Source organism: Octodon degus, unplaced genomic scaffold (genome assembly GCF_000260255.1).
Source record: "Octodon degus isolate 3935 unplaced genomic scaffold, OctDeg1.0 scaffold00108, whole genome shotgun sequence".
Lineage (NCBI taxonomy): Eukaryota > Metazoa > Chordata > Mammalia > Rodentia > Octodontidae > Octodon > Octodon degus.
In genome coordinates this window covers 7,570,196-7,594,863 of record NW_004524684.1, presented here as the reverse complement: position 1 = coordinate 7,594,863, position 24,668 = coordinate 7,570,196, and the positions used below count along the sequence as shown (strand labels likewise).

Genomic DNA, 24,668 nt, shown 5'->3' with positions numbered 1-24,668 from the left:
CAGAAGAATCACAAGTTTAAATATTAATTTGACTATTATTTTAATTCGTAAAACACAGCTCTGTGTTTTTCCTTAAGTTTTTGTTTCATAATCTGTTATAACATTTTAACAAGCTCATAAAAAGATACAAAAGGTCTAAAAACAAGATGCGGGAAATATGGGGAGTTTTATCAGTTGAATAAAATGTTATATGAAATAATTATTTATTTTGCCTGTAAGAGAGAATGAAGTATTGAATTAAATTTAATTTCCCACATCAGTGATATTTGCTATGTCAAGTGGCACTAAATTAAAAATGTCACTCTCTTTTAATTGATAGTTGTAAATTTTATTCAATTTCATCGTGGTTGCATTTTAGTCTCCCGAGTTTGCTTGTTTATTGTTCTTTATTTTCTGTGGTTGGGATATTAGGCGTATCTGTAAAGAACTGCAGGATACATGACAGAAGATGGACAAGAGAAAGCAAGTTATTTAATAATTGTAATGTCGCTGCACTTGGAGCCGGCTGTAGATAAACACGGCAGCAGGCGGGAGACCCGAACCTGACACGTTCCTTCCGCTCGCCCGCACTTCAGCGACAAGCTTGACGATGCCTTGACTCTCAGGCCGGCCTCAGCCCTCCCTCAGCAGTCACTGCGACAAGGAAGGGAAGGCCCTGTCGCTTGCACGCCCTTGCTGTGCTGTGCCAGTGTGTGTGTGCACGTGTGCTTGTGTGTGAACACGTGTGTGGTGGGGACACACCAGGGTCTGGGAGGAGAAAGAGCAGGGAGGAAAGGAGGAGTTTTCAAAAGAACAAGGAGCTCAGAAATGATGGGGCGGAGCCTCTGGGACAGACACGCGAGGAAGCAGTTCCCGGTAGCGGTCAGTGGGGTCCCCAGGAAGCAAGTACCGGGGGTAGCCTGACGCTACCCAGCGCTCATGCAGCGAGGATAGGTCAAGCGCCGGCGCAGCTCCTGGCTAGCCTGCTTTGCATGGTGTCTGGAACAGAAACACTCGACGCCCTCCCTGCCAGGAGCACCAAGAGCCCAGTGTGTTGCTGGACCCCGGTGGGTCACCTTCCTGGGGCCACTAGAAAGATAAATACGACTCCACTTGTGAGCTACTGGTAACTCAGCAGGCACTTAAAATATTAAAGGCATAGCTCCCCACCCACCCACCCACCCACATACAAGCTGCGCAAGCAGCAGATTTTGTGAGCACCAGTAATTATTATGTCTTGGTAAATCCAGTTAGCTACTGAGTATTTTACATGATTTCGGCTGGGTTAGAAAATTTTATTATCATTATTTATTCTTTTTTTTTCTAAATGAACTTAAGAAATCCAAGTGTTTACATTTCGTTGCCAACATAGATGCTGTGATTGTTTGTTTGTTTGTTTGTTTGGTTTGGTTTGGTGTTTTTTGTTTTGTTTTGTTTTGTTTTTGTTTTTGTTTGCTGCAGGTGTTTTCTGATCAGAATTGAATCTGTGTCCCCATTGTTGACCTCCTGTCTGCAACCTTATTTCTTCTGCCTTCTTACACGTTGTTCTCTTTGAAAACAGATCTTAAGATCTTTAAAAAGCAGTCACTCATTTGAAATCTCTTTGAATTGTCCAATATGCTTCTCAGCCCGCGCCAGAGGAAAAGATGCTGGAACCACAAGAGCACGGCTTGATTGGCCTACCCGACTATGAACATGTAGAAGATGAAACTTGTCCTCCATCTCCACGTCCAGCCTCTCCCCAGCGAGATGGTGAGGGAGCGGAACTCAGTGAAGTCAGAGAGCAGAGAACCTGCCCCTGCGCCTCCAAAGAGAACAGTTAAAAGGAACATCTCCAGGCTGGACGCTCAGAGATTAACTTCAGAGAGGGGCCCTCCAGCCTGAAGGTCCGTGTTTGACAAGACAAAATTCAAAGGTAAAGGTCACGAGGCTGAGGACTTGAAGACACTCATCAGACCCGTGGAGCACTGGGCACACAGACTGTTCCCTAAACTGCAATTTGAGGATTTTATCAACAAAGTTGAGTACTTGGGAAATGAAAAGGAAGTTCAGACTTGTTTAAAATGAATTCGACTTGATTTCTCTATTCTACAGGAAGATTTTGTTAGCAGTAGTGATGAGGTAGGGGGAAAGAATGGCATTAATGTAACAGCTGCTGAGTTTGATCCTTTCCTGACAAACTCAGTGGAGCATGAGCGGCTCACTCCTGAGCCGCGGAGAAGCCTCGTGGAGGAGCAGCAGCAGAGAAGGAGAGGAACAGCCAGCTGGCCCTGGGAGGAGGCAGGCGAAGCTGCTGGGCAGCAGCCAGGGCGCAGAGGAAGGCCCCCAGAGGCGGGGTCCACAGCCCACGTGGCCACAGTGCTACAAATGGAGAGGAAGGGAGGTGAGAGGAGCTACCACTGCACCTGTCTTTCACCATAGGACTCCAAGCCAGGCGTGGTGGTGCTCATCTGTAACTCCAGCACTGTGGAGGCTGAGGCAGGAAGATCACCGGGAGTGTGAGGCCAGCTGGGCTACATAGTGTGTTCAAGGCCAGCATGAACTCCTAGTAAGAGCCTGTCTGAAAAGATTGAAATAACAATAAAATGTAGAACTCCATGCTGCACGATTACTGAGGCAGCAAGACCTCCACTGAGACACAGCATCAACTTGACATTGCGCAGGCTTGCATTTGTATTGTGCTCCCTTTGTAGGAAAATTCTTAGGTGCTAAAGTACATGCAAAATCCTAATTGAAATCTGGTATCTATTCATGTTTGTCCTTATTGACTTAGTTCAGCCTATTTGTTATCTAGAGTGCTATTTTTATGCAGCTCTGACCTCATGAATGATTAACAGTGAATAAGGGGCGCTGCCTCTGTCATTGCTAGTGGACACTAATGGCTGCGCTGATGAAATGGGGTCCTGCTGAAGACGTGCATATGTTCTGACCATTAGGGTATCTTCTTTAAATGAAGTAAAAATGATTTTTTAAACCGAAAAAAATGAATTGTCCAATTTTTCAAGACTCTCTCTTTTGTTGACTCCTTTTTAAATTGTAAAGATAAAATAAGAATGAAAGCATTTCAAAACACACTATAAGAGAAACAGTAACTAACACATTACATATTATTATCTCCATAGTACTCGGAGTACAAGATCTTGGCATGAAATAATGCCCAAGCAACACTAGCACAGTCTTTCCTCTCAATGAACTAGGAGAAACTAGCTGTACAACAAGCTGTATATATATATTCCCTTTCTCTTTCCTTCCTTTCCCCTACCCCCATCACAGTTTTATTTTTGAAAATTTCCTTCCATTTCACCATATCTACTGTACATTTGGGTCTCATTCTGTCATTCAGCCCCACACATTTCTGAGGCAACATAACACTTACATACATACTTCAGATTTATTTCCCTTATGAGTAGGTCTCCACTTGCATTCCTCTACCTATAGAACTCTCAGGTTCCCCTCTTTCTGGCTGAGAAGTACTCTACTGTATTATAAAACACATCTTCCTTATCATTTCTTCAGCTGCTGGACACTTGGGTTTTTCCAGGATTTATCTATTACAAATTGTGCTGCTATGACCAAAATCAGAGAAAAAGGAGGGCCACAAGGAAAGCCAACATTTTGACCCTAGCCTTCCAAGGTCAATTAAGACTCAGGACATATGAGAACTTGTACCGTAACATCATGTACCTCGGTAGTGTCCCAAATTTTCTGATCAAGGAGATTATGGGGCCAAAGAGGAAAGTGATCGATGATGTAGAGTGTGCCTAAGGAGAGTCACATGGAGAGAAAACGTTCTCTCAGGCTTTCACAGAGAGCACATTGGCCAAGCAATGGCCGTGACTCATCCACATGGCTGACACTGACAAAGGATCTACAATCTGAGGTACAGAATCTCAGGATAAATCCTGAGGGGATTTCACTGACCTTATCAGACCCAAAAGCTACAACTCTTATTGCATAGGTCCTGCTTTACCTTGGTCTTAACCATCCAGCAAAGTATAAAAACAAAGTATAAGAAGTAAAGCCATGCTGTTATGTTGAGCTCTAGGGGACTCAGGTCAACAATTTCCGACATTGCCAGTCAAGCGGAAGACCCAATACTGTTATGGACTACTGGACTCTTTTAGACTATTTTGCTGAGTTAACATAACTATAATATTCAAATAACAGAACTTTAAAAAAAGGGTATACAGATGAATGTCCATTTTGTATCTGTGTATTCAAAATGGTTAGGATAGATATATAGTTACATGCTCTTAATGAATAGAGAGATTTGTTCTAATAGTGTTTGTAAATAGGATATCATGTTCGCATCTTGTACAGCAATTAACCACTAGAAAGAATGTATGCAATGTGTTAATTATTGAAACTGTCTTACCAATTTGGCTTGAAACTGTCTCATTGCTATTTGTTTCTCAATAAAATTATGGGGAAAAAATTTAAATAAATAACAAAAAATAAAAAACAAATTGTGCTGCTACAAACATGGGTGTGCAAGGGCCACTGTGGTGTGATCTTTTAAATTCTTCAGGGAAAATACCCGGGAGGGGAATACCTAGGCTAATTGGAACTAGTTTTTTGAGGACTCGCCACACTGATTTCCATTGTGGCTGTACCAATCTACACACTCACCAACAGTGGAGAAGGATTCCTTTTTCCCCACGGCCCCTCCAGCACTTGTTATTGGTTGACTTCTTGATGGTAGCCATTCTTTCTAGGATGAGATGGAATCTCAGTGTTGTTTTAATTTGCATGTCTTGAGTGATAAATGATGTTGAACATTTTTTTCATGTATATATTTGCCAGTTGTATTTCATCTGAGAAGTGTGTATTCATCTCAGAGGCCTATTTTTGGATTGGGTCTTTGAATTTGGGAAGCCTGCTATTTTTCAATTCTTTATATGTTCTAGATAGAAGTCTTTTTGTATAAGAGATAACTGGCTACAAGTTTTCCCACTCTGTGGGTTTTCTTTTCACTCTGTGGGTGATTTCCTTCATTGTACAAAGGCTTTTTCATAGGGTGCAATCCCATTTGTTGATTCTCTGTAATATTTCCTGTGCAGTCTGGGTTTTGCTTATAAACTCTCTCTGCCTACACCTGTGTCTTTAAAATCTCTACCTACTTTCTCTTCCAGAAAAATTAGTGTTTCTCTTTTAATATTTAGATATTTGGTCCATTTTGACTTTATTTTAGTGCATGGTGATAGACATGGGTGCAGTTTTACCATAGAGAAATTTTCACAACATAAATTTTCTCAAATGCTACCATTGTTTTTCTCTGTGCAAATATTGTGTTCTTTATTTATGAGCATATGTCAGACACATACTGATGAAAATTTGCCTCATCTTTGATAATGCTGGAAGTCAAATCACACAAACCTCAGACTTTGAGGTCAGTTAATCGTATGTCCCAGTTTTCCAAATATAAGCATTATGTGTACATTAAAGTGATTGATCATCGAGATAAAAGCCTAACTGGCAACATAAAGTAGAATGGAGCTATTCAGTCTGGCAGCTGCGCTCTCTTCATTAATCTTATCCTGAAGTTTTTCAATTTACAGTTGGATTTAGAATGTCGAGAAAATGAATACCAGTAGACTGTAAATGGCTGTCTTAAAAAATCATCTCTAGTGATTTTCTTCCATATTCCTTATTCATTCAGCCAATATTTATTGGATAAATGACATAAATTGTAAGTGCATGCTATCATAATGGGAAATATCTTCAGACAGGGTTCATATTACATTCCTGTCCTCATGTGCACCCATGTGCATGTGTGCACAAGTGCATGCGTGCGTGTGTGTGTGTGCGTGTGTATGTGTGCGACCATTAGTCAGTAAATGAACATATGAGATCTCAAAGTGTTGAAAATTTTAGAATACAAATAAAAAATGTGAGGGGTAAAGAAGATGAATATGGGGCAATGACATGGAAGAACGGTTAGGAAGAGGCAAAGCTGCAGGGGGAGAAGGCCCTGCTTGGAATGACCAAGGGCTATCAGGCAATCCTCCACGCTAGATGCAGACTTGGCCAGGGAAAATATGGCAGAGGGACCATTGGAAGTGCAGCAAGAGGACTAATACTAGGGTTTTGCGTGACTGATAGTGAACTGCAGACCACATCTCAGTATAATCAGATTTGAAGAGTTGGAGAGAGCTTAGACATCATCTAATTTATGCAATACATATAATGACCATAGAACGTCATACATATTGCACTTATAAGGCATGGTTTCTGCTGTTAGAGGCAACTCTGCAGGTATTTAAAATATTAAATACATGAGCTCCTCTTCAAAACAGTCCGTTATGTAATTAAGCCACATCCAGCACTTTGAACTTAGGAACTGGCCCCCAAGCACATAGACAGCTGATCTACAGCTTTCATGGCTGTCACTTCATGACGGTGATGCTGAGATGAACCATGGTGACCAAGAGGCCCTGGGTAGGTGGTGCAGGCAAGGGCCTTGAAGACAGAGCAGCTCAGCCATCTAGGACTCAGGCTCGTGGCTGGGTCTAGCAGTGCTGTGCAAAAGCTCTTCTTCCTCGTTTTGTTTGTTTGCAACCAAAAACTTCAACACTAAGTAGACAGCCAATTAAACCCTGGATTAAAGAGTGGGGAGAGAGTTGGGGTGCGTTTGGTAAAAGACAATTCCAAGCACCCCCCAAACTGTTCATATCAGCATTCTGAACTGTTCATTTTTGGCTTGTAGTTGAATCCTCTGGAGACCATTCTTCAAAACCCCGGCCCCTGCCCTGGGTCCCACACCAGTGAGATCAGCAGCACTGGCATCTGACAGATGTTACTATTAAACTACTGCATTAATATCAAGATTATGTATGTTGGTCTAATTTTTTTTTATTTAAAAAATACAACTTCTCAAAACTTAGACTGAAGTAACATGAAACTATTACTGTTGTAATTGCCATTCCCCGTCATCTTGGACACTGATGTCACCCTGCTTCTTCCTGAATATGTGGTGTCCTGTATTACTTCTTTAAAGCCTTTTGTTGTTGTTTGTAATGAATAGATATGCAAAGCTAAGTTGTGACATTCCGCCAGGCCTTAATCAACCCTGCTTTAGTGCTATTGATCATTTCTTCTAGGGTTTTCAGCAAATTCTCAGAAAAACACTGTCTTTGTTCCTCCTCTGCTATCATTTTTTCTAGCAAAATCATTCCTTTATTCTCTCCCGGCTGCTGCACTAATAGCTGTAAATGCAGCCAGTCAGAGCAAATTAGCTTCCTGAGGTGCCGCGGGCCGCACAGCTCACTATTATTTTATTTTCTCTCAGGGAAATTCATACTGTTTAACGTGAGGTAGAAAAACCAATCAACCTTCAATCATCTCTGTGCCAATACGTTATGTGACAACACTAATTAAGAATCTTGAGCACAGATTGGAACATGGCTTGAGGTGTAAGATTCAGCACTACTTGGCTCCAGGTTCAACTGACATTCGTCTTGGAGCCCTTTCACGAGGCAGGCCCCGTTCTGAAGCAGTTTCGCTCCTTGCCTTCTCCCATAGATCCAGCCAGATTCCAGCTGCAGGGTTCCAGTGCTGTCCCAGCAGGTCTAGGCTGATGGCCTCATTGTTCTCCCGAGTGAGGCCAACCACGCAAAACCAAAATCTGACCCGATTGAAATGATTCTGAGCTGATTTGGCCACGTTTACTGTATTGTCCTGTCTGCTCGGCTACCAAGGAAGATGGAGCTTGCAGTTTGGGGAGGAGTCGGCGATGGGAGGCAAATGTTTCTTTTAAGAGAGTGTGAAAACAGATAGACCTTATCAGGATTTCTTGCCTAAAGTGCAAATGCTGTTGCCCTTGGCTTCCCTGCCTCCCTAATCTGTGAGACACAAAGAGCCTCCAACCAACCCGATTTTACGGTTGCTACTTTTGCCAAACACAGCAAAGGCCTGAACGATGTCCTGGGGATTTTTCTTGTGTTATAACTTAGCATTTCCTCTTTCCTTCTCTTCAGGAGTTCTGAGGATTTTGACATTAGCATATTACATGTGGCCCTTCACATCTTAAAGGAATAAATTGTGTACAACTGTGTGAATTCCAGCAACTGAGATTTTTTTTTCTAGAGTTCAGACTCTTTATTAGTAAATAGTTTTGAAAATTAGTTATGTATGGGTAATTCTGATACAATACTTTAGAGATTATATATGCTTGAGGCAAGAGCAAGCAAGTATGGAAACTGAGAGGGCCTCTCCTTTAGTCTCCTCAGGCCTTTGGTGACCTTCCCCTTTCGGGACCCCAGGCCCAGGCCCCAGCCTGCGTCTTGGACCCCACTACCGTGCTGGTGAGCGATGGAGGTGTGTGGTGATCTACGTGAAGCTCCTCCCCACGCTGCCATCCTGGCTCACCTGGACCCGGCTGCAGCCTCAGCTTCTGGTTTTTCATTTCTCCGAGTGGCACCGAGGCTGCACTTCCGAAGCTCGAGCTCTGGAATAGAAAAGAACCAGAAAAGCAGCTTAGAGTCCAGGTTCTGCTGCTTTGTGCCTCGTTTTCAAAATCAGAACCCCAAAGACATTAAAGTCTTAATCCCTCTTTAAGTTCCAGGGAGCCTCAAAGTTCTGGATCACAAGGCAGAACAGAAAGGGCTCAGCAATTGTGGTGCCCAGCCCCCAAGGCACTGTCCTTCTCCCCCTGGGCCTGGGATGAAAGGTGCCAGATTAAGCACACTCCAGAGGCAGACTCTTGAAATAGAAGCCAGACTGCGTCAGCATGCAGCACTTGCCCTGAAACGCCTCCTGGTTAGCTGCTCAGAGCTGGCTGGGCAGGCTGCACTGAGCTGGGGGCAGAGCTGGCAGGGGTCGGGGGCAGTGCTGTGGGCCCGCTGGCCCTGCACACTCTCTCAGCACAAACACAGACCCCTAGAAAGCAAAGATGGGTCCAGACTGATTCACCAGATTCCTGAGTTACCTTCTGGTATTTGCCAAGTAGCCTATGATATCTCTACTAGAGTGAGCACTTTATGCACACAGATCTCTTCTTTAAAATACATGTTAACTGATGAGCTACTTGATGTCACTACTTAAGCTTATCCTTATACATCCAAACACAATTACAAAGGTTGCACCTGTTTATGATTCTGGCAGGAACATAGGGAAACACTTCTATTTTACCCTTGCTAAGTGACGTCATCAATTTAAATCATGTGTCGACCTGTAAACGTTTGCAGTGCAGCAAGAAAAGCTGATTTTACGCTGCACTTCCTTGACCATCACTGAAAATCAGTGCTACATATAGATGGTTATGTGACCTGCCCCATTTGCAAGTATTTAATCCTCTTATAAATCTGTATGCCAAACTCTTTTGTGGGGCTGGTGAGATAGCCCAGCGGACTAAAGCGCCTCTTAGGCAAGTACAGGGACTGCAGTTCGATCCCCAGCACCACATGCAACGTCAGACCCACCCTGGCACCCTGAGCTGGCCAGCGAGTCTGGGTGTGGTGGTGTGAGCCTGTAATCCCAGCACTGGAGAGGCTGAAAACAAAGGATCACTACAAATCCAAGCTACTTAGTGAGACCTTGTGCCAAAGACTTTAAAAAAAAAATGTTCTGTGTTTATTCTGAATAATTATTTTTATTTTAATAGGAGAAACTCTAGTAGATGTGGGCTAGGAATTTACAGTTTTCATTTCATTTGATCCTTGCATGTGGGCCATGACAGACTTCCGATTATTATCCCTAGTCTACAGATCTGAGCACATAAATCTGCTAAGAACTGAAGCAAAAATAACATTTTAGCACAGGGCCTAGCCTGTCCCGTTCTCTGTGAGAAAACAGAGCGAGCCCTCTGGTGTCCCCCAAGCCCGCGCTCCTGTCCTCACTGTGGCTGTGGCTGAGCAGCTACATGCAAAACTCAGCTGCTGTGACATCTTCAGTGTCTGTGTCAGCACAGGTGACAGGCATCACCGTGTCACAGAGCCCCCACTGCTCCCTGCCTGCCAGGCCTTAGTCCTTGTGGATGGGCCTCTCCAACCATCTGCTTATTTTCTTAACATTTATGATGCAAGGCTGTTTTGCCCCATATTATTAATCTACGTATGCACCAAGTATCATTTGAATTTGCAAGACACTAGTATGGTATAGTCCGCTATTACTCCATATATCACTTTACTAGTCATCAGCATTTAATATAAGGGGAAACAGAACGCATAACGCTACTGCCGGGATTAACGTACTGTGCATATAGTTTCCTACTCGCGTGTGTACGTACTTTTAAAGTTCAATCCTGATCGGGCTTTACTTATACAATGTTAGGGTTCATTGTAATATTTTGGTTAAACTTATTTCAAATGGAGTCCTTTTCTTTTGGAAATGAATATTGAAACATTATTAGTGAAACGACATCTAGAATTACCAGGAAGTGCTCAGCAGTGCTGAGGAGCAGGAGGAGAAATGACGCCAGTGGGCTGCGTATTCATGATTAGTGACGCTGGAGGAGCGACGCACTCACTCCTGGGCTTTTTGGATTTTTTTTGGTTGTTTTGTTTGCTTTTAATTTAATATTTGGTGCAGGGTCCCACTACGCAGCTCGGACTCCTAGCGATCCTCCTGTTTGCAGCCTCCCCGGCTCCAGGCTTCCAGGCGCGAGCCACCACACCAGGACTCAGTCGCTGGCTCAGCAAGCCAGGGGCAGGGCCCGCGCCGCGTGGGGTACTTAGGGTACGTGTTTGCCTGTACTGTTCTAACTAGTTTTATATACAATTAAAATTTTATTCCATAAAACGTAACAAATTTAGATCCACTCGTACCTAGACTTGCCATACTACAGCTGGGCAAACCTTTTTAAAGAGAACGTGCCCGCATCTGTCCGCCCAGCCGCTGCAGCAGCTCCACTCCCGGGACGCTGAGCTGCCCGCGGAGCCCTGCCGCGCTGGGGGTCCCAGCGCTCGCGTGATTCCTCGCGGCTCCCTTCCGCCAGGACTGGCTTCGTCCTCTCAGCTTTTCTAAGTCAATTTACTTGCATGATCACCTTGTGTAGCTTTAATATTGATCTGGTTTACTATGTTTTTAAATTATTATTCAATGGAAGACTTTATTCCCTCTGTAGACCCAAAAGGGCAGGGCTAGGGAGTGGGGCTGGGCTGGAATCAGTTGGGGATGGTTTACTACTATTTTGTAATGAAAACATATTTTAATTTGTTCTTTGTTCATCTGGGAAATTATTTTTTATTTATCTTTTAGGGTAATTATTTTCTTATCTTTATTTGTTAGAGTATTTTAATTGATTCTGACTTACTCTGGGTTTCTGTACACAGATTCTGAAACTCTGAAACAGGAATTCTTCACGTGGAGGTTTTGCTAAGCGCGCCCTCGGAGCAGCGCTTCCGCGGACGTGCAGAGGCAGGATTAGCGAAGAAGACGCCGAGCGCACAGGCGCCCCCCAGAGATGGCAGTGGGCGCACAGGGCGCTTCGGAACCAAAGGCACTGCGGCCCGGGGGCCCTGCTGTGCGTGGCCACCGGTATGCGTGTTACAAGCAGGGACACTTCTCTTGAGGGATGAAGTTCGGAGGTTCTACCAGGTGGCAGGAAAGTATTTTAGTCCTCTTCCGACAGTGCACAGAAAGACCTGCTTCTGTCTCTGCCAGTCATTCACTGTTAGCTTCAATATAGGTGGGAACAACGTTTCTAGAGTTCCTATTTGTCTTATTTCTAGGGAAAAACAATCTTTAAAATTGAAGTCTGGAGGTACCAATTGCAAGCTCCATTGCACTGAGTCAGTTCATCCAAAACTTCAGCATCGGTTGTCTAACCGCCCCAAACCCATGGGGAGAACCTATGCGGAGAACCGTGCCCTGTGTGGCGCAGCTGCTGAGGAGGGAGGCGACCCAGCCCTGAGGGCGCCTTCTCCCATTTCAGCTGTAGAGCTCCGTGCACTTGCGAAACGGGCCAAGAGCCCACCGCCCAGCGCAGAGCTGGGTCATCCTAGCCTCAGGCGAGCCTTGTGCCCCACGGGGTAGCACTGGCCACCTCCCCTGAGGATCGGGGCCCACTGCCCCGCAGGAACATGGAGTCCTGCCATTCGGGGCTTCCCCGGCTCAGAAGTCCTGCAGGGATTGGATGGCAGTCACGGCCTCACTTTCCTGGACGTCTCACTCTGCACCCTGGTTGGAACAGAGCTCTCCTCCGGTCCTGGGCTTGCAGAGCCACTTTTCTGCACTTGGGAGTTATTCACACCTGCGGCCACAGAATTTGTTTTTTCTTTTGTTTCATCTATTTTTTTCCCCATAGGCAGTTGGCTTCTCAGAAGAAGTGTCCCTCCCTGGCTGCTCACCACTAATTGTTGGTAGTATCCTCCTGCTGTGAAAATGAAAATTATCTGAAAAGACATTCTGGGTGGCTTGAATGTTTGGATGCAGGGATTATCTCCACTTGCTGTGTGCTCACTGAGCCTGCAGTTGAACAAAATGGGAGCAAAACGTCCCTAAGTAGGTTCGTGGAGAGAGGGTACCGCTAGCCCTGGGGCCGAGGCCCACACATTGCAGCATTCAGCTGTGTCACTACAGTCCAACTCTGTCTTCATGGAGAATGGCGCTAGGCTTGAGGGTTCTTCGCTACAGTAGTCCTGCAGCTGCAGCTCCGAAGATCACCCTCAGCCCTTAAGTCTGTTTCTCTAACACTTCTAGGAAACTCAAGGATCAGGATTTAGAAAGTGGTTGGTGGATCTGTGCGCTGGTGGGAGAGGTGTGAGCTGCACTTGGGCCAGGACTTTGTGATTCCCAAGTCCTCCTGCTTCTCCACTTCACATCCCAGTAACAGCGGGAATAGGCTTTCTGAGTCAACTCAGAATTTATGTCCTGTGTCCACACTCCTTCTTGTCCTCTTCCTGGGAGCTAACAAGTGGGCAGGCATGAGTCCATTTAGAAGGCCCAGATGCGTGACATTTTGTACATATTTCCATTCGAGTTGCAAGGTCTTCGCTTCTCCTGAAGCCTAAGGATTCCAGCCCTGGAGCAGTCTTGGGTCTGAAAACCACGCATGAGAATGTGATGCCTTGCTCGAGAGGCTGCCCTCAGCTTCCTTGACACCCACTCTTTACTCCCTTGGTCTATGTTAGGCAATGGTCATGCTGGCCCACTGTCAGAGACCAGGCTATGCGAGGCGTAAGCTGCTTGCCACGAAGTGTCCTTGGCCCTGCTGGAAAGCTCCTGTCCTAGCCTCTGCGGTCAAGATGACACTGCAGCTGAGGACAGAGGCTGCCCTGCAGGGGGCGAGTGCCTCGGAGCTTCTCCTCCGGCAAGCCTGCCCTGCAGATGGGGAGCGCCACAGAGCTTCTCCTCTGTGGAGCCTGTCCTGCAGGAGGCGAACGACTCGGACCTTCTCCTATGGTGAGCCTGCCCTGCAGGGGGCAAGCGCCCTGGAGCTTCTCCTCCAGCGAGCCTGGCCTGCAGGGGGCGAGCTCCGCGGAGCTCCCAGTGATGCTGGCTCTGCTTACTCACACGTATCTTTGATCAACACAGTGTCACTTCGGCCTTTACGTGTAACACAGTTCGCTATAAATTTTTCAGCCTTATTTAATGTGGCTGTTCCATCCAGCACACCTCCCGGAGTTTTTGTTTGTTTTAATTTATTTATTTGGTAGAGGGTCTTGCTATGCAGCTCAGACTCATAGTGACCCTCCTGTCTCAGCTTCCTCAGTGCTGGGATGACAGTTGTGTACCACCACACTTAGACTCAGTGGCCAGCTCAGCATGCGTGGGGTGGGAACCACCTGGCATGCGGTGCTGGAGGTCAAATCCCGGTTCCTGAGCTCGCCAGGCAGGTGCTTAGACCTCCACGCTATCTTCCAGGCCCTGTTTTGTTTTAAGAAAATAAAAAATAGTTGAGAGAGAGAGAGAGAGAGAGAGAGAGAGAGAGAGAGAGAGAGAGATGAGAGAAATGACACGGAATTTCACTAAACAATATAATAGGAATTCAACAATGGCTGTTATTGTTGTATATTGTGCATATTGTTGTCTTCAAATTAGTTGTTCAGATTACCATATATATTTGTCAAAAAGTTATAAAAAATTTAAACAGAAAAAGATTAAGTATGAACTTCTTTAAACAGACCAGCAGAAATCAGCTGTACAATTATCCAAGCCATCCTGTATATACACATAGACATTTCTTTTTCCCTTCCTTCCTTCCTTCCTTCCTTCCTTCCTTCCTTCCTTCCTCTTTCTTCTGTCCTTTCCCACATCCCAGTTGTTCTTTTAACAGATTCTTCCCCTTTCACGGTGTTTGTTGTGCTCTTCAGCTCGTATCTGCTCTTTCAGGTTCTTCCACGAGAAGACGATAGGGCGTTAGCACACCTTTCTATGCACTTCTTAAGCCATCAGCTGCTCTGTCCTTCCAAAACCATCCTCGTAGGACGTGAGCTTTGTCTAATGATGTTCCTGGCTGAGTGATGGATTGTTTGTCATAAGAGGGTTCTTTCTTATCAAGCACTGGGGTCTTTTGAGTCTCCAATGTTTGTAGTTGGCCTAACATTCTGACTTAAATATGTTACCTTAATTGAGGATCATTCACCTCTTGCCTTTCAGTTCTTTTTTCTTTAAAATGTCAACTTGTTCCAGAAACATCTATCTAACTGAACAAACTTTAAAATTACTCTCTTCCTCCCACTCATCAGCAGCTTGAACAATCCCATCTCCCCACTAGGCCTACAGGGATCTCATCCCCATCTGCTTCCAGACAGAATTTCTCAACTGCATTTTTGTAGAATTTTTAAAGTTGAATTTTCACAATTGTGTCACAGGCAGGTAATCCATCTCTCTCCTCTCATTTCAGACTGTTTCCTAGAGTACTTGTGGCACCTAGTCTCTTAGTGAAGATTTACTGAAAATAAAATTTGAAAAATTTGAAATGGGATTTGTATATATAGGAGAGTTATTTGGACCCAAGAACTTTTCTTTCTTTATTCCTTTTTTTTTTTTTCCAGAACCGGGGATTGAACTCAGGCCCTTGTGCTTGCCAGGCAAGCGCTTATTCTACTGAGCCATCTCCCTGGACCCTGGACCCAAGAACTGAGCAGAGATTTCTTTTTTCAAAGTATGGGCCGAGAAATAAGTTGCAATACTAATGCAGCTGCGACACTTCAGGTGATCCCACAGGGACCTAGAGCTCCCACTAGCGTGGTCCTTCCAAGTCAGATGAACAGGGCTGAGCTTTGGTCACGTCACCTCCTCCGCAGCACCTACCCTTCCATGGCTGTGCCACGAGGCAGGCTGTCTCAGGAAAAGTGGTTCAGAAGGCTTTCTCACATCTAGCCAAGGGCAATTTCCAGACAGAAGTGCAGCACCAACCATCCTGGAGGATGGAAAGATGACACCTCAGCCTTGAAGAAAAGAACATGAGTGGTGCCCAGAAGGGCACCAGAGTTCCCCTTTGCTTCGCTTGGATTTTGAGTAAAGCCAACATCCCTTCCAGCTGCACACTTAAGTGAAGAAATGCCATTTTTATAGATAACACCTTAATAAAAGTGAGGAAAAAGGATTTATAGTTCAAGGGAAAGAAAATAAATTTTTAAAACTACAATGTTGGGGCTGAAGAGATGGCTCAGTGGTCTAAAGCACCTACTTGGAACAAGCTTGGCAAAGCACAGGGACTGCGGTTCAATCCCCCAGCACCACATGCCAGCCAGCTGCGCCCTCTGGTGGGCTGAGCTGGCCACACACACACACACACACACACACTAAATAAATGTTAAAAAAATTAAAAAAAAAAACTACAATGTTAAAATTGAATGAAGATTTTTCTAAAAATTTCGGAAGATGAGAGTTTTAGACCATCACAAGCCCACTTAAAACACTGTTTTCCCCACTTTCCTACTTCTCAAAGTATGACTTTACCTTGGCATCACTTCTCCGGCTACAGCCCTAAGCCTTTTGGAGTTTTCCCAATCTCCCTGCATGCTGAGGTCTCCTCTTGGTCCTTTTCTGTGTTTTCCCTGACCAGTTCTTTCCTGTACAGTTAGCTGTGTCTCCCAGATTCTGCCCCTTGTAGCCTAGTAGCAGGCTGCCTCTCCCATTGGGAATCTTGGGGCACATCCATCCCACAAGGGAAGGGCCTGGACAGTGCAGATTCCTTGCATCTAAAATTTTATCCATGTATTACAGTTCTCAAATTTTCTCCACTGTGAAAATAAAACTCCCTAGTGTTTTATTGCAAAATAATCAGTTCTTCTGATTATAATAAAGAACATGAATCAGAATCTATCTGTTTCAACTGTAGCAGTTAATTGATTGTGTCAACTTGAGAAGTTTAGGGGCTTAACCAAGTTAGCTCAGCAATTCTACACCCTCCATGTAGAGGACGCCCCTAGGATGGCTCATCACATGAATGGCATAAGGGGACATGAGGCATGGACTGGCTTCTGCTCCTCGGAGGAGCTCCCATCTTTGCCTTAAGCTTGGACTTCATCTCCTGGATTCCCGCACAGACTCTTCAGTTTCCAGCCTAGACTTCTCAGCCTTCTGTCACAAGTCCATCAGCCTCCTGGTACACACTTGCACAGACACTGCAGTGAGCTCAGACCTTTTGGACTGAGCCCTTCAGCCTCCATGCACAGACACCCTCAGAATTTTTGCTCCCCCAACTCTGTGAGTGACCACTGAAAGCCACTCTGGTGATGTCTGACACATTTGTTTATATTACATAACACCTGTTTCCCTAGTAAAGCTCTGACTGAGACATCAGCTTAGCTGAAGCTGAGTCTTTTAAAAGGAGGCTCAACAGTAAGTTTTCAAAATCTATGTCTCAGGTCTCACACAACAGAATGTTTTAAAGAGGTCTTGGTTGCTTTTTGCTCATTCCTGGGACAAAATAACTAACACTCAAAATTAAGGAGGGAAAGGTTTACTTAGTTCACAGTTTATAGAGGTTTTAACCTATACTCAACTGGCTCCCAGGCAGGGTGACACAAGGCAGAGGGCAGCTGTTCACAGCAGCAGAAAACAGTGAAGAGCAAAGGGAAGCGCAGAATCTGCAGCTTCTAGCCAGCCTCTCTCCCCTCCTTATATTATAAACAAGCTACCCTGGGGACAGGGCTGTAGAACTCACCACAATGTCCATGCCCTCCTCTTACACAGGGTAAGGATGTTTACAGACTAAGAATCTTGGTTCTCTGCTGAGTTACTTAATTAAACTTCTAAGCTTCTCAAGTTGACACAATGTATCAACCACTACAATCCACCTCTTGTCAATTTGGCAATCGTACATTTTTGTACATTTTTTTAAAACCAGTTTTCAGGTATTTAGACAAACTTACTAACATTTTACAACTTGAACATTGTCTTACATTAGAACCACGACATCTTGCCCCTGGCACCCCCTCTCCAAGACTCATGCACATTCCTTTATTCAAAAGGCATTTTAATCCATCTCTAAGAATTGTCAAAGTCCTAACAGTTTTAGAATTGCTGAAGAGCCTAAGTGTCAAGTTTTAACAATCTAAGGCAAACTGTTAGCTGTGAGCCCCTGTACAAATGAAAAGTTAAACACTTTTAACATTTAAAGGCACAAAATAAATATTACCATTTTAAACACAATATACAGGAGGATGCAAACCATTAGAACCAAAACAAGTCCAAAATCGAGCAGGGCAAACATTAAGTCTTGTCATTCCATGTGGAACATCTGAAGCAACCTGTAATGAATTGTGAGCTCTAAAAGCCACATATGTACAAAGGAAATATCATTTTGTATTTATGTATACAAAATAGGATAAATTTACAGCTACTTTCGCTTAACTCAATGAGAAGAAAGAGGTGTACTAACAGTGTTTGGAAAGAATGTCCTGTCTGCTTCTTGTACTATGGACAACCACTAAGAAGATAACAATGTACAGTGTATTGATTATCAAAACTGTCCTATTAATCAGCTGTGAAACTGTCTCACTCATATTTATTTCTCAATTTAAAAAAAAGCCACATATGGCTCTACCTCTATGGCATTTCTGCTGGTAGCTACCAAAGATTTTTTTTACTGGGGGGCTGGCTTTGTTTTAGCTTTGTAACTTTTTTAGACACTCTTTGTTCTTGGCTTTTTGAACTTCTGGGGTACCCGCTGAGTAGACTTCCTACTCTCTGCTTTCCACACTGCCCTCTCGGAGGCGCCTTGCCTTGACATCTAGGTGGAAGCCTTTTTGAACCTCAGAACTCCTGAAATTTTAATGTGCCTAAAACCAGTGCCACAAGGATGATACCAGGGGCTGCTGCCAGCTGGAGCAGGCGCCAGGCTTTCCTCTCTTGGCTGTAGGGGTCGACTGCCTGGATTGCTCGCACTCTGACCCTGATTTTGAGGAACAAATTTTCTATGTCAGCACCATTCTGGAACCTGGTGTGACCACCACCTCCATTCTGGAACCTGCTGCTGCTGCCGCCTCCACCCCGGAACATGGGGCTCTGCAGTTTTCCCTTCAGAGTAAAGTCCCCCAGCCTTGTGATTTTGAGGCTTGCCAGGGAAGCGCTTATTCCACTGAGCCATCTCCTGGCCCCGGAGCTTTTTTTTTTTTTTCCAAACTCACATTTTAAATCATACTGCTGGACTCTTTGTGTTTGATTCTCAACATAAATCTGGCTAAAAGCCCCCGACAACAGCCATGCCACTGCCTCAATATCTGACTGCCTTGAGATTTCTTCTGCAAGATTAACTAGTCTACTATGCTTAATTTTAGTCTCAGGCAAAGTCTCTGGACAGGAGCAAAATGCAGACAAGCCTTCTGCCAAACCATATCACAAATCATCTGGAGTCCAACAATGAATATAGTCCATCTTCCCAGCAGAAGCCTCTCCAGCCTGGTCTTTACAGGCAGGATTTCTATCAGCACTTTGCTCTTCGAGTTCTGACCAGAATCTCCCACACAGAAGAGCTGCAGTCATCCCAGGTCTTAGCTAGTAGGCAATGTCCCCAAGCCCTTCCTAGCTCTTTTCATGAGTCATTCCCAAAGGTTCTTGTATAACATTGTCAGGTAGTCACAGCAATGATCCCACTTCTCTGGTACCACATATTGGAGAATTCGATAAATAATGCTCTTTATAAAGCTCTGGATAATTGGGCGATCCAGATAGCCCAGTGGACGGCTTAGGCAGGAACAGGGACCGGGGTTTGATGCCCAGTATGCCGTGCTGGCCCTGCCGCTGGGGCACACTGAGATGGCAGATGAGACTGGGCTGGTGCTGTGTGCCTGTACTCCCAGTGCTTGGGAGGCTGGAAATAGGAGGATACTAGTCCAATCAGTGTAGTGGGACACTGTAGACTCTACTAAATGCATTTTTAAAAAATTACAAAGTTCTGAATAACAATATTATTCAATCTCTGCCTCACATAAAAACCATGGGATAATTAATTTATTTGCCATCCCATGACTTCAGATATATTCCAGTAAGCAGCCACCAGGTGCTACCATGAGACCCCAAGCCAGGAACACAGCATTCGCTCTGGTGAGGGAGGAGGCCACTTGACTGCCTGCCCAGAGGTTTTCAGTGCCCCTTTATCATCGTCTCTGGACCCTCTCAGCTGCTTGGGCTCTGCCTTAAATTCCTACAAAATTTACTTTCCAGACTGATTTACAAATCTTAAGCTAGCTGTATTAGGAAGGGGACAGCTTGGGAGAAAATCAGAAATAGTCCTATTGAGAGCGAATCCAAATACCAGGAAACTGAGTATGCAAATGCCACCCCAGGGATTTCAGCGTGGTTCAAAGCAAAGACTGCTTCATACTTGATTTATTGCATTTATACTAATTTGGGTAATATATTCTAAAATTATTACTCACAGATATAGTGCAGGCATTCACCCTGAAATCAGATTAGATATCTTTTCTAAAGACAGCAAATAAAATGTTGAACATGTTGAGTCAAAGTCAAAAGATAAACTTTCTGGGCCAAAGCTTTGCTTAAAATCCACCATGCTATTTCATGAATGTGGGTGCTTCTCCAAACGGGGTGACTGGGACGAGCTCTGTGACACATTGCTAAAGTAAAAGGCTGGGCTTTCCCTTTCTTTCTTTCTTTCTTTCTTTCTTTCTTTCTTTCTTTCTTTCTTTCTTTCTTTCTTTCTTTCTTTCTGCACCATGGATTGAACTCAGGAGCTTGCACTTTCCAGGCAAGCGCTTATACTACTGAGCTATCTCCCCAGCCCCTCCATTTCTTTACACAACTTTATCTGACTCTATTCAGCTCATTCTAGGAGCGAGCATGGCAGAAATGTGCAGATGCTCATTGCTGAGCTGCAGAAGCCCCTTCTCTCAGTGTGGGAGCAAGCAGAGGCCTCGGCTCAGGCTCCCAGGCCAGGAGAGGAAAGCTGGGTGCAGCAGCAGACAGGCAACTCCCCGCCTGCATGCCCCTTTCCTTTCCTGACAAAAATTCCCAGAGCACCCTTCTATCCTCAGGCACTCAGGATGCAAATTAGTGAAGACTGCACACGAATAGTGGAGTTTATTCTCCTCTCATTCATAACGTTGCTTAATAGAATTGCCACTGTAATTGAGGGTTGGGCTGCTATAACGCTTATACAGCCCTGAAGCTGACGCAAGCAAGGCGTGAGACCAGTACAGGTGCTGTGCCAGCGTCAGCTCGTCAGTGGCCTGGTGCAGCTCTGGGGCGGGCAGCACTGCGCATCTCCCCCATCACACATGGAGAAGGAGGAGCAGAGCGGCTGCAGCTCCCACGCCTGGTCACTGCCAAATCCAGAGCTCAGCTCAGAACTTTCTTCCCAGAGTCCACTACCAATATGGTAGTGCAATAGTGAGTTTCAAATCTAGAAACTGCTGTATAGTTTTGTGTCCCAAGTCCATGACCAAAATTTAAAAATCATATTAAGGACGCACTCCTTCCCCCTGCATTGTGAAGCCGCCTCCGTGACCTGGCAAGGTGCCGTTGGCCAGCAGCCTGCATCAGGCTGCAAAGCGAGTCAGCTTATTCTGTGTAGGACAGCAACCCTCAAGGCACACATATTCCGGGACTCTGCTCTGCACATCACAGGAATTTGTGCAAGCACCTTTCTGCTCTGGGCCTCCTTCTGGGGTGCTGAGGAACCCAGGGGGCCCAAACTAGGAGGAGCACTTAGCACACTGTCCGCCTAGCATGACTCCCGCATTTCGTAGAGCAGGACCATCGTCACTCTGCCATGGACAGCTCTGTGCTTATCAGCAGGCCCTTCAGAGGAACTCAGCGAGTGAACACCAGTGTGTCCCCAGAGCCTAGGCTGCTTGTCTTTCTTTCTAAGACTATGGGTACCCTAGTTGAATGCTTCTTTCCCGACCTTCAGCCAATCCTGCAAAGTAGCTATGTTCCAAAATCTTGAATTGCACTATATCAGAAACACAATAAGGTGTAGAGAAAAACGTTTCACATCCTGAGGTCTTCAATGAAAGCCTCCTTTTCATCTTATTGCTTACTTTCCTCCACAGATGTATACAGCGTTTGTCTCCCCTTACTTTTTCCTCTTGCTAGGACAAAATACCCAACAGCCAAATTCAAGGAAGGAGAGGTTTCTTTAGCTCACAGTTAGTGTAGGTTTCAGACCGTACTTGGCTGGCTCCAAGGCAGGTTGACACATGGAAGAGGGCAGCAGTTCATGGCAGCGGAAAGCAGAAAAGAGCAAAAGGAGGAGCAACAACTGTGGCCACGCACAGGCCTGTCGCCCTCCTCACATGGTACTCAGGCTATCCACCCCAGGGTGAGTGTAGCACCTGTAGTACCAGCATTGGACCATGAATTATTCACAACTTCTAGAAGCTTCCCCAGTGACTGCATGAGGCTTTTGGGGGACAACTAGACACAAACCATAACAGCGTCCCTGCCATGTCAGAGATGTCCTTATCCAGGAATTCTGTGCCTCCGGGAATGGTAGCAGGCATGCCACTCTGTTGACTTACAGTTCTTGCTGCAGGCTCCAGTAAAGGGTCCTACCGAGTCTGTTCGGTTCTCACATAACACTTGATCATCCTTCATCTGTCTGTGTATCCATCCATGTTTTACGAGAGAAACAGATGTGACACAAGACGCGGAAGCGTGCAGAGGGCCTCTGCTCATTGTAGACCAAGGCTTAGGTGGACGGTCAGGAGCTCACTGCAGGCCCATGCGAGTCCTTCTCAGGAGGCCAATGGGCCTGCACAGGATGCCAGGTGATGACGTCCCAGGTGAGGACAGAGACTGCAGCGCCTCTGAAGAAACAGAAGCTGGTCCACACCCTACAGCGAGGAATCGCTGAAGCAGTTTAGTTGAGCTGCTCTTACCAAGTGGACAGAGCCAAGCAATCTCAGGCTGTAACAGCTCACAATTTCCCAGTATTCTAATCACCTCCCTTCACACTTTAAAATTAGTTGTAAGAATGTCCTGTCTGCTTCTTGTACGATGGATAACCACTAAGAAGATAACAATGTACAGTGCATTGATTTTCAAAACTGCCCTATTAATCAGCTGTGAAACTGTCTCGTTCATATTTATTTCTCAATAAAAAAAAAAAATAAAAAATAAAATAAAATTAGTTGTACACATATTTCTGTCACCATTTAGGGAGGAACTGTGAAGCACACCCTTCTGCCCTAAGAATAGTTTCTGTTATTTAAAAATTTTTAATAACTATCATAATCTCAAAATATGCATTGATCACTAACGAGTCCTCAAGGACAACTTGGAAAAAGTAGCAATGTTAGAAATACAGAAGGAAAACAAAAATTTAATATATACGTTGGAAAACTAGTTGGCATTCAACTTCTCAAAACAAATTTGGAAAAAAATACATAATATAAAGCAGATACTCTGTTGATGGGAGTGAGCTGGAAAATGCCATTGCCAAACCATAGTTAAGAGTAATCAACTTCTCTAAATTCAGCATAAGTCTGAAGCATGATCAGGTTAACAAAAAGAAAAGACCAGTGTTTTGTGAGTGAATTGAAAACAGAATGTGGGGAAATTTGTATTTTTTCATCTGAAAACAGAAAGGCTTTCTTCCTCCCATTAAGTCAGTTCTGTGCCAAATCCTCCTCCGATGCTTTAGATCTTTACCAATTCCTCCTGTCTCCACTGAGCTTATTAGGCCTTGTTGGGCTCCTCCTTTGCCCCGTGCTGTGTGAAAAGGCTCCTGCTTCCCAGAAGTGTGCGGTAAGAGGCCTCAGGACCACAGCCTCCTTGCGTTCCTTGTATGTCTCACAGATCTGTATTTAGACACTAAAGGAAGACCTAAATGCAGGATTTCTGTTAGGTGAGCAACACGGCCCGTTCATAAACTCATCAAGTGCTTGTGCAGCAGCAATCGTAGGACGCAGCAGTGGGCTAAAGGAGAAAGCCCGCGTTGCTATGAGGTGGGCCTGGAGGGAGAGAGGACTGAGCGGCAGGAACGTGTGTGTGGACCCGCACGGCAGAACAGGGAGGCACACAGACGGAAGTGAAAGCCCACGTAACTGTAGCCCTTCATCGCCCTCAGCCCCACCTTGACTACAACAGAGACACAGAAATAACGGGACACCCGGGGCTAGAGACACTCGCTGGGCCACTTGACGTAACTGGACCCAAGTGCTTGTACATCCCTGCTTCCTTCCAAGGAGGAGGACCTGGTGGTCAGGAAAGGCCCTGCTCCCCACCGCTGCAGTGGGCTGCCCTGCACATGAAGCTGGGCTCCTGTGCTCAAGTGAATCAGCATTTTATTCTCCCCAATTATTCTCATAAAATATGAATATATTATGAGATCACATTTAAAAAAATAAAAATCCACTTCCCACTAGCCCACTTTCTCTGCTTTATTTCTCAGTATCACTTCAAATAAATCACAAGCCAGACCTGGTGGTGAAGGCTATAACCCCAGGCGCTTGGAAGGCTGAGGCAGGAGGATCGTTTGAGGCCAGCGTGGGCCACGTGGCATCCGTCTGAGTCCCACAGCACATCTCTGGCCAGGGTGTGCTCAGCCTGCATGGCTGCTTTTCCCAGGGCATTCGAAGGACAGTGGTGAGGGTCACAGCAGGACAGCAGCTCGCTTCAAAAACCCCTTTCGATGTTCCTCTTTTAATCTTATACTTCCAAAACCCTAAGACCCTAGAAAGTCCTCAAGAGTTAATAGTTGTTTGTAGGTTTTTAAACACCTGTCCTTGAAATGAACGGGTGTCTCTCTTTGGAATGTACACTCTGTGGTCTTAGTGTATTAGATAAAGCAGACTGAGAAAAGGCCGACTGGAATAGAAAGGTTCTCAGGCATCTGGTAATGGACCAGCTTTTTGCATTTATAGGACTGAATCAGCCTACTTGGGGACTATGCAAGATGCTTCACGGACTCTTCTGTGGTCATGTTGCTAGATTGTTGGTCACCGAGAGAGGCCGCTCCACACTAGCATTTAAGTGGGATGTCTTGCCTACTTTTCTCTCATTGCTGAGACAAAATACCAGACATCAGAATTTCAAGGGAGGAAATGTGGATTCAGCTCACAGTTTGGGGAGGGTGCAGTCGGTGATCCCCGCTCGAAGGTGCTCGGGCAGAGCGCAGCGCAGGTGCGGCAGGAGACAGGACGGCAGCGGCGAGGGGACGGCGACGCCCGCCTCCTTCCCTCCTGAGGCCGCATCCAGCAGTCCCACACTGAATCCCAGCTCGCGCTGCACCAGAGTCGGTCACTGGGGATCGAGCCCCCTCGGAAACAGCTCTGAGAGGTTTCGGGGAACACAACCCGAAGCGAGGGGTGAGCTTTTCTCCTGGCCTAGGT

The 24,668-nt window shown here is 45.4% G+C and overlaps 1 pseudogene; it reads left to right on the top strand.

The window, feature by feature from the left end:
* The first annotated feature begins 1,625 nt into the window (after window positions 1-1,625).
* The window catches only part of LOC101583937, an 83,326-nt pseudogene continuing 60,283 nt past the window's right edge, over window positions 1,626-24,668 (top strand).